The following is a 7,751-nucleotide window of genomic DNA, read 5'->3' on the forward strand; positions in this document are numbered from 1 at the left end:
AAAGAGAGAGAGAGAGAAAGAAAGAAAGAGAGAGAGAGAGAGAGAGAGAGAGAGAGAGAGAGAGAGAGAGAGAGATTTACAATGAAAGTTTTTCAACATCTCTCCTGAAGGACTATATGGGTATGCTCAAAATACAACTCACACTCATAATTGTTATAAGATAGGTTCCAGCAGATGCCTTCAATAGAGGTTTATGACTTAAGAGAACATTTCTAGAGTCAATGTAGTGTCATAGACTCCCGGAATTTCTGGATTACTAAAATAATGGAACAGCCTTAGTTAGGGCAGCTAGGTAGTGCAGTGAATATAGCACTGGTCCTGGAGTCAAGAGGCCCTGAGTTCAAATTTGGCCTCAGAGACTTGACACTTAATTAGCTGTGTGACCTTGGGTAAGTCACTTAACCCCAATTGCCTTGCCTTCCCCCCTCCAAAAAAGCATCAACAACATTTTCTTTCACAATATGATTGGTGTGGAAATATGTTTTGCATTACTACACATGTATAACGTATAGCAAATTGCTTGCCTTCTCAATGAAGGGAGAGGGGAGGGAGGGAGACAATTTGGAACTCAAAATTTAACAAAAACAAATGTAAAAAAATGTGGGGTTTTTGTGTTATTGGAAAAAATAAAATATTAAAGTAAAAAAAAATAATGGAGCAGTCTGACCAGAAACTAAAATCTCTAGCACCAAATTGAATATAAATTCATTTCCTTTAACCATCCATCAGTAGTACTCTCATAAGCAAGGCTAGGAAAATAGCTATATATGTTTGGTTTGGTCTAAGTATTGCTCACTCAATCAATTAGCTGCCCAGATGGACAAAGCATAGGAACCAAATGCTCTGTGCAGCTTATGTTATATGTGATTCATCCTGTAATGTGGGTGTGAAATCTGGATCTTATAATTCACTTCAAATTCAGAAAATCTGAGACATCTCACCTGGGTGGGAAATCTTGTTGACCTATCATAAGTAAGAATTCCTTGAGTGAGTCAGAAAGAATGTATTGAGTGCTTACTATGTATCAGGCATTGTATTAAAGGCTGGAGATACAAAGAAAGTTAAAAAAAAAAACCAACCCTGTCCTCAAGGAGCTTCCATTCTAATGAGGGAGACAAAATGCATAAAATTATACATACAAGATATAGGTGTAGATAAAAGGTAATTTGAGAGAGCAAACACTGAGAATGCAGAATAGAGTACTCAGAGAGGCCTTTCATGGAAGGTGCTTTTAACTGAGTCTTAAAAGAAGGCAGAAGGAGAAGAGGAGAAAGGAGAGCATTCCAAAGCACAAGGAACAATAAGGGCGAAGACCTGGAAATCAGTAGATGGAGTATCACATAGAAGACACAGCAAGCAAGTGCAACTGAATCCAAGAGTAAAGTATAAGATTGGAAAGGTAGAAAGGGCTAGGTTGTGAAGGTCTTTAAATTCCTAGAGGTAAGAAGGAGCACTTTTTAAATTGGGGAAGAGAGGTGACATAGACAGACCTTTGCTTTAGGAAAATCACTTTGGCAGCTGAGTGGAAGATGGATTGGAATAGGGAGAGTCTTCCAAAGGGAGACAAGCCAGAAGACTCTAGTCTTGCAATAGTCAAAGAATGAAATGATGAGGGCCTACATAAGGTTGGCAGTTATATAAGTAGTGACAAAAGAATATATACAAAGATTACAGTGACAATAGAAATGATAATGCTTTGCAATAGTCAAAAGTCTCGAGTAACACTGAAGATACAAGCCTATATGACTGAGAAGATGGTGGCACCCTTGAATACAGAACTGCAGAAAAAGGGAGAGTTTGGGGTGAAAGATTCTACTTTAGACATTCTACTAGGGGAGATAAATGTAAATAAATAAGACACACAAAATGCATACAGAGTAAATGAAAAGTGCAGACTCCTTGAGAAGTGTGTGTTTTTTAAACTTTCTTTGTATCTCTAACATTTATTTCACCCAGTGCCTGGCACACAATAGTCACTTAATAAATTATTGTTGACTGACTTGCTAACATATGAGAATCCCAAGATTATCTCTCTTCCCTTCCCTCCAAGCTGAAACTGTTATCTCCCTCCTCGGGTTGCTCATGGCACTTTGCCTGGACATCTCTTCCCATCACCTTCACCAATAGTTACTTGTAAATTTCTTGCTTGCCACTTGTCCTTTCTCTCTCCATTAGACTAAAAGCACCTTGAGAACAGTCTGTATCCTATCTTTGTAGCTCTGGCACTAAGCAAAGTGCCTTGTCCATGGTAGACACTCAACAAATGTCATTGCATTGTTGAATAGAAATGTTTCCCCCAAAATGAAACTGAACTTTAGGTAATTATATGAATCCAGCCTGACCCCAAAGTAGAGAAGAGAAAATGTACGTCCTCTCCCTTTTTTGCAAAGGTGGTGACTATGGTTGTAATACATTGCCTACACTGGTTAAACTCTGGTGCTTGGTTAGTTTCAATAAACTGCTTCTCTCTGTCTCTCTCTCTGTCTCTGTCTCTCTCTGTCTGTCTGTCTCTGTCTCTGTCTCTGTCTCTCTCTCTCTCTCTGTCTCTCTCTCTCTGTCTCTCTCTCTCCATCTGTGTGCCTGTATATCTGTCTGTCTGTCTGTCTGATCCTTTGTTACAAGAAATGATTCTAGGAGAAAAAGGCAAAGGTACATATAGGTGTGGAAATCAAGATGATATAAAAAAGCTTAAAAGTTTTAAACAAAAATATGTATTATTTATGAATAACTTATATATTACATTATGTATATAATTATTTATGTATTTGTAAGTACACACATTTTCTTAGTGAGATGAAAAATAGCATAGCAGTGATCAATAAATACATATCAAACCTACTTGTTCTTCGTGAAAATTTATTAAATTGGGAGACATTGCCAGAATCTGTTAAGAAGAAAACTGGAAGAGCTTTCACCAAAGTTTTGCTCAAATCATGTTGTGGTGGAAAGAGCATTGAATGTAAAGTGATTTGGGTTCAAAGTTAAACCCAATGACTTTAAAGCTGTGTCACTTCCCCTTTTGGGGCATCAGTTTCCTCATCTCTAGAATGAGGAAATTGGAGCAAATAAAGGGTTCTTCACCTTTTTGTGTCATAGACCCCTTTGGTAAAGCAAGAAAGAAGGATTGTGGATGTTTGCCTCTTAGATTTTGATCCCCTAAAAATGCACCTCATTAATCCCAGCAGGGAGGAATAAAATGTCCTGTTGATGATTTAGGGTTTTAATTAATTGATCGTTTCCTTAAATATGAACACCTAGGTAACAATGGTTTCATAGGTAGCAGCTCTCATGCATACAATTAGAAAAAAAAAATCTTCTTTCAGCCTGCCTACTAGCCAGTTAAAATTCCTTTCCTCCCTTTTTCATTTAAACTGAAATGAACAGCAGATTGCTTTGGGGAAAGGATTTTGTCATCTATCTTAGTTGGGAGAGGTGGGTGAAGATTCATTGCCTGGGTTTCGGTTTCCTCATCTGCTAAATGAAAAGTTGATGACCTTCAAGGTCCCTTCAAACTTTAAACCCATAACCACCAATCCTGAGTGGAAGATCAAGATGAGAAAGGGGAGACAGGAAAACTTGACAAATACAAATATGTGTGTGTATGTTTGTGTGTGTGTGTGTGTGTGTGTGTGTGTAGTATATATGAATCGTTACCTGGAAGTTCTAATGACAAGGCAGAGTTCAAAAAATTAATCATGTGTGGCTAAAAATATTTCTAAAAAGCATTCTTCTTTACATAACGGAGGGAAATTGCCCAGAGCTCTCTGTAGTTAAAATTAAAAGATTAATGCAATCCATGTGCCAGTTCATGAATCAGAATTCCCATTTAGAAAAACATCAACTGCATTATTTAACAAAGTAATGCCCTAATTATGTGGTGTGCCTCATTCAACCACAAAGTCCTAGTGAGGCCCAAGTGTTTAATTTTCTCGTTCTGTTTGATGAATTCAACACTAAAGACAAATCATAGAGTCATATAAAATGGAGAATTTTATGAACCACAGATTTCAGAATGAAGGATCTCAGAGCTTGACAGGAACCACCGCAGAGATCATATTCTAGCCCATCTCATCAGATACTGAGGATTCTGAGGGGTCAAAAGAAAAGTGAGAGGTATCCTTACACCCTAGGTTGGGAAGAGGAAAGGAGGAAGTCTTTACTATCCTCTCTGGACTCCAGCCACCATTTGTGGGTATTAATAAACAGTGCTGGGGTTGGTGTTTGGTCCTTAGAGGTTAAGAAATTGTCATGGAAACGGTTGCTAAATACAAGTAAGCCCTATGAACTAGGCATCTCCACTTCTCTTCTCACTTCATTCTAAACTCTCTTCAATCTAGTTTCAGATATCATTCAATTGAAAGAACTCTCTCCAATAACTAAATTGCCAAATCTAATGGACTTTCTCAGTTCTCATCGTTTTTGACCTCTCTGTAACATTTGACCCTATTTATCACCTTCTCCCAAGTACTCTCCTGTCTAGGCTTTTGTGACACTGCCCTGTCCTGCTTCTCCTTCTACCCATCTAACTGCTTCTACTCAGCCTGCTTTGATGATGATATGGGAAGCTAGACTGCAGAGAGATTAGAATAAAATGAGATGAGAAGTGGAGGCACCTTCCCTTGGTACCTTTTCACTGGCTGTTCCCTTCCCCTATGCCTGGGATGTTTTCCCTCCTTACCTCTACCTCCTGGATTTTCTGGCTTCCCTCAGGAGTCAGCTTAAATTCCAACTCCTGAAAAAGTTCTTTGCCATATTCCATGCGGCTGATACTTCCTTCATCTGAGATTACCTCCCATTCACTCTGAATATATTTTGTATTTGCAAAATTTGCATCATGTACATTAGCATGTGAACTCCTTGAGGGCAGAGGCAGGAGCCTTGCCTTTCTTTGTGGAGGAAGGAGCAGTAGGGTGCTAATATATGGAATGAATGTGATTCCTTTAGATGCTCTTTCTTCACTGTGTTTTTCATGTTTTTCATTCTCTCCTACCTATCAGACCACTCCTTCTCAGTCTCCTTTGTTAGGTCATCATCTAACTTCCTCTAAGTATGGGTATACATACCACGAGTCCCTGGGCCTTCTTCATTTCCCTCTATTCGTTTCCTCTTAGCAAAATCATCCAGTTTGTTGTTGTTGTCATTGTAGTTGTCGGTTCATCCTTCCTTCTCTGTAGAGATAACTTGAGTGGTTTCTTAAGCCAGCTCTAAAATGACACACTAGCCTGAGAAAGTGCGAGAAATCGTGGTCCAGCTGTGATTGATCAATGCAATCTGTTTATTGATACAGCAAGGTTTTTATAGAGTAATGAAACAGAGAAGGTAATTACAGGTCACTTCGTTTTCTAACACTGCTTTGTTCAATTTCAAGATGCCAGATGGTGATGTCAGTTCTAGACCTTAAAGATAACCATGTCCTTGATTCTAGTACCCAAAGAATAGTATCTAAAAATGCATAAAAATCATGAAAGGCAGCTAACATCTTCTGGCCAGAATACCAGAACAGGGCACAGCCCTGGATCACAGGATATCAGGAAGGCTCTGATTTTCAGTCGCATCACAGAGAAAACCAGGACTGGACACTTTGGACTGGCCTCTGGAAAGTCCAGAGCTAACTTATCTAGGACCAGTTTGATTCCTGGATCAGATGTTTTGGCTCTCTTCACTTCTCAAAGAGGATCAGTGACATCACTGATGTCTCGACTCCTGTGTGAATTGGATTTAAATGAGGCAGAATTGTACAAAGCCATCAGCCTCACTCTCCTCCAGAGTCATCAGAGTCCAGTGGCAAGACAAGAACCCAGATGACTGGTGATAGCCCAGGTGAAATGACCCAGTTTAATTATCATCTAAATGCAGATGACTCCCACATCCACATATCTGGCACAGGTCTGTCTCCTGACCTCTAGTCCCACATCACCAACTGCCTATTGGATGTCTCCAAATGGATGCCCATAGATTTCTTAAACTCAACATGTCCAAAACAGTACTCTTTTCCCCAACCCCTCCACCCCCTTTTTTCAAACTTCCTTTATACTGTCAAGGGTATCACCTTCCTCCTAATCTCCCTGCTTCACAATCTCAATGTTATTCATCTGTCTAATGAGTTGAGTTGCTAAATCTCATCATTTATTTATCATAAATTCTTGTCATCTTGTCATAAATTCAACCTCTATGACATCTTTCACATTCTTCCCCTTTATCCCTACTCACAAAGTTTAGCACCTTAATTCAGGTCCTCCTCATCTCTCACCTGTACTATTACAATAGCTTCCTAATGGGTCTCCCTACCTCAGGCTCTCACTTCTCCATTCCAAACTCCATACAGCTACCAAGGTGATTCCTAGAATACAGATCAGGCCACACCCCCTTTACTATGAAATGTAAGCCCTTCGAAAGGTATTATCATTGATACCTTTGTGTCCCCAGCACCTAGAACACTGTCTGGCACATACATAGGAAGTTCATTGGAAATGTTTATTGATTGACAATAATGGAACAGAGTAGAGAAATTATTAGAATCACCAAGGCAACTCATTCCACTTTTGGACAACTCTAAATAGTATAGAGTTTGTTTGTTTTTTTTATATTGAGTTAATAACTGTCATCCTTTTACTTCCAAAACTTGCTCCTAGTTCTGTCACCTATGGGAGCCGAGCAGAACAAAGCTGATCCATCTTTCACAGTTACCATGCCTTTCTAAGTCTTTTTCTCTTCTCCAGGTTAAACATTCCTACCTCCTTCCGCCAGTCCTCTTCTAGTGTGCTTGTCTGCCTTCTCTCCATTCTAATAAGCCTCCCCTAGAGGAGTTCCAGGAATCAGCATCCTTCCTAAAATGAACCAAAAACACTGCTCCAGATGTGGTCTGACTGAGGCAATGATCTTCCCTGCTCTGCCTTTCCTAATGTTATCTAAGGTCACTGCATCCAATTTACTTTCATGCTTGCCATATTCCTCCATTGATTTATATGTAACTTGCAGCTCAATTGTTCTCAATAACTCTGTCACTAATGGGGGATGAGGATTAAGAGTTATTCCATGTGACAACTGGGAGGTGACGGAAAGGCAGAAAAATTCACAAAAGATGCTCTCACAGTCTGGGATTTGTAAAGAAATTATCCATCTTGGTGCCTCCTGCTGCTGCTGCTCCTCCTCTCCTCCTCTCCCCAGAGTGAGGGCCCTCTGCTGCAGTCTTTAACATTCTGGGAACCACAGTTTCTGGAGTAACTGTGAATGATGAAGTAATCAAAACTAATGACATGAAAGTAAGGAAATCTTCTACATGAGATAAAAGGAAGGAAGGAAGGAAGGAAGGAAGGAAGGAAGGAAGGAAGGAAGGAAGGAAGGAAGGAAGGAAGGAAGGAAGGAAGGAAGGAAAGAAGGAAGGAAGGAAGGAAGGAAGGAAGGAAGGGAGGGAGGAAGGGAGGAAGGAAAGAAAGAAGGAAGGGAGGAAAGAAGGAAGGAAGGGAGGGAGGGAGGGAGGGATATAATCACATGGTCTCCTGTAATGGGAATGCAAATTTGGAAGATCTTCCCTGCCCCTAGGCTAAAGTGCACCTGAAGCCTGGGATGGGAGGCTTGTTTTTCAGTAGATACTTCTTGATTGGCCAGTGAGTCAATAAGGTTGTTACATTCTCTGAGCCAGGAGAAGGCCATATAAGCCCTGATGTGTAGCTTTGTTTTGGGGGCTCACTTTGAGAAGTGTTCTGTGATTTGATCTGTATTCTGGGAAGCCGTTGTCCAGGGCCCCCCCC

At 40.1% G+C, this 7,751-nt stretch overlaps 1 pseudogene; it reads left to right on the plus strand.

Moving 5' to 3' along the window:
- LOC138149344 (cofilin-2-like) overlaps positions 1 to 7,751 on the plus strand; it is a 20,354-nt pseudogene that overhangs the window by 10,252 nt on the left and 2,351 nt on the right.

Source organism: Petaurus breviceps, unplaced genomic scaffold (genome assembly GCF_028583685.1).
Source record: "Petaurus breviceps papuanus isolate PSGF00001 unplaced genomic scaffold, PetGlider_PUasm1.0 90847, whole genome shotgun sequence".
In the NCBI taxonomy this organism is placed as follows: Eukaryota; Metazoa; Chordata; class Mammalia; order Diprotodontia; family Petauridae; genus Petaurus; species Petaurus breviceps.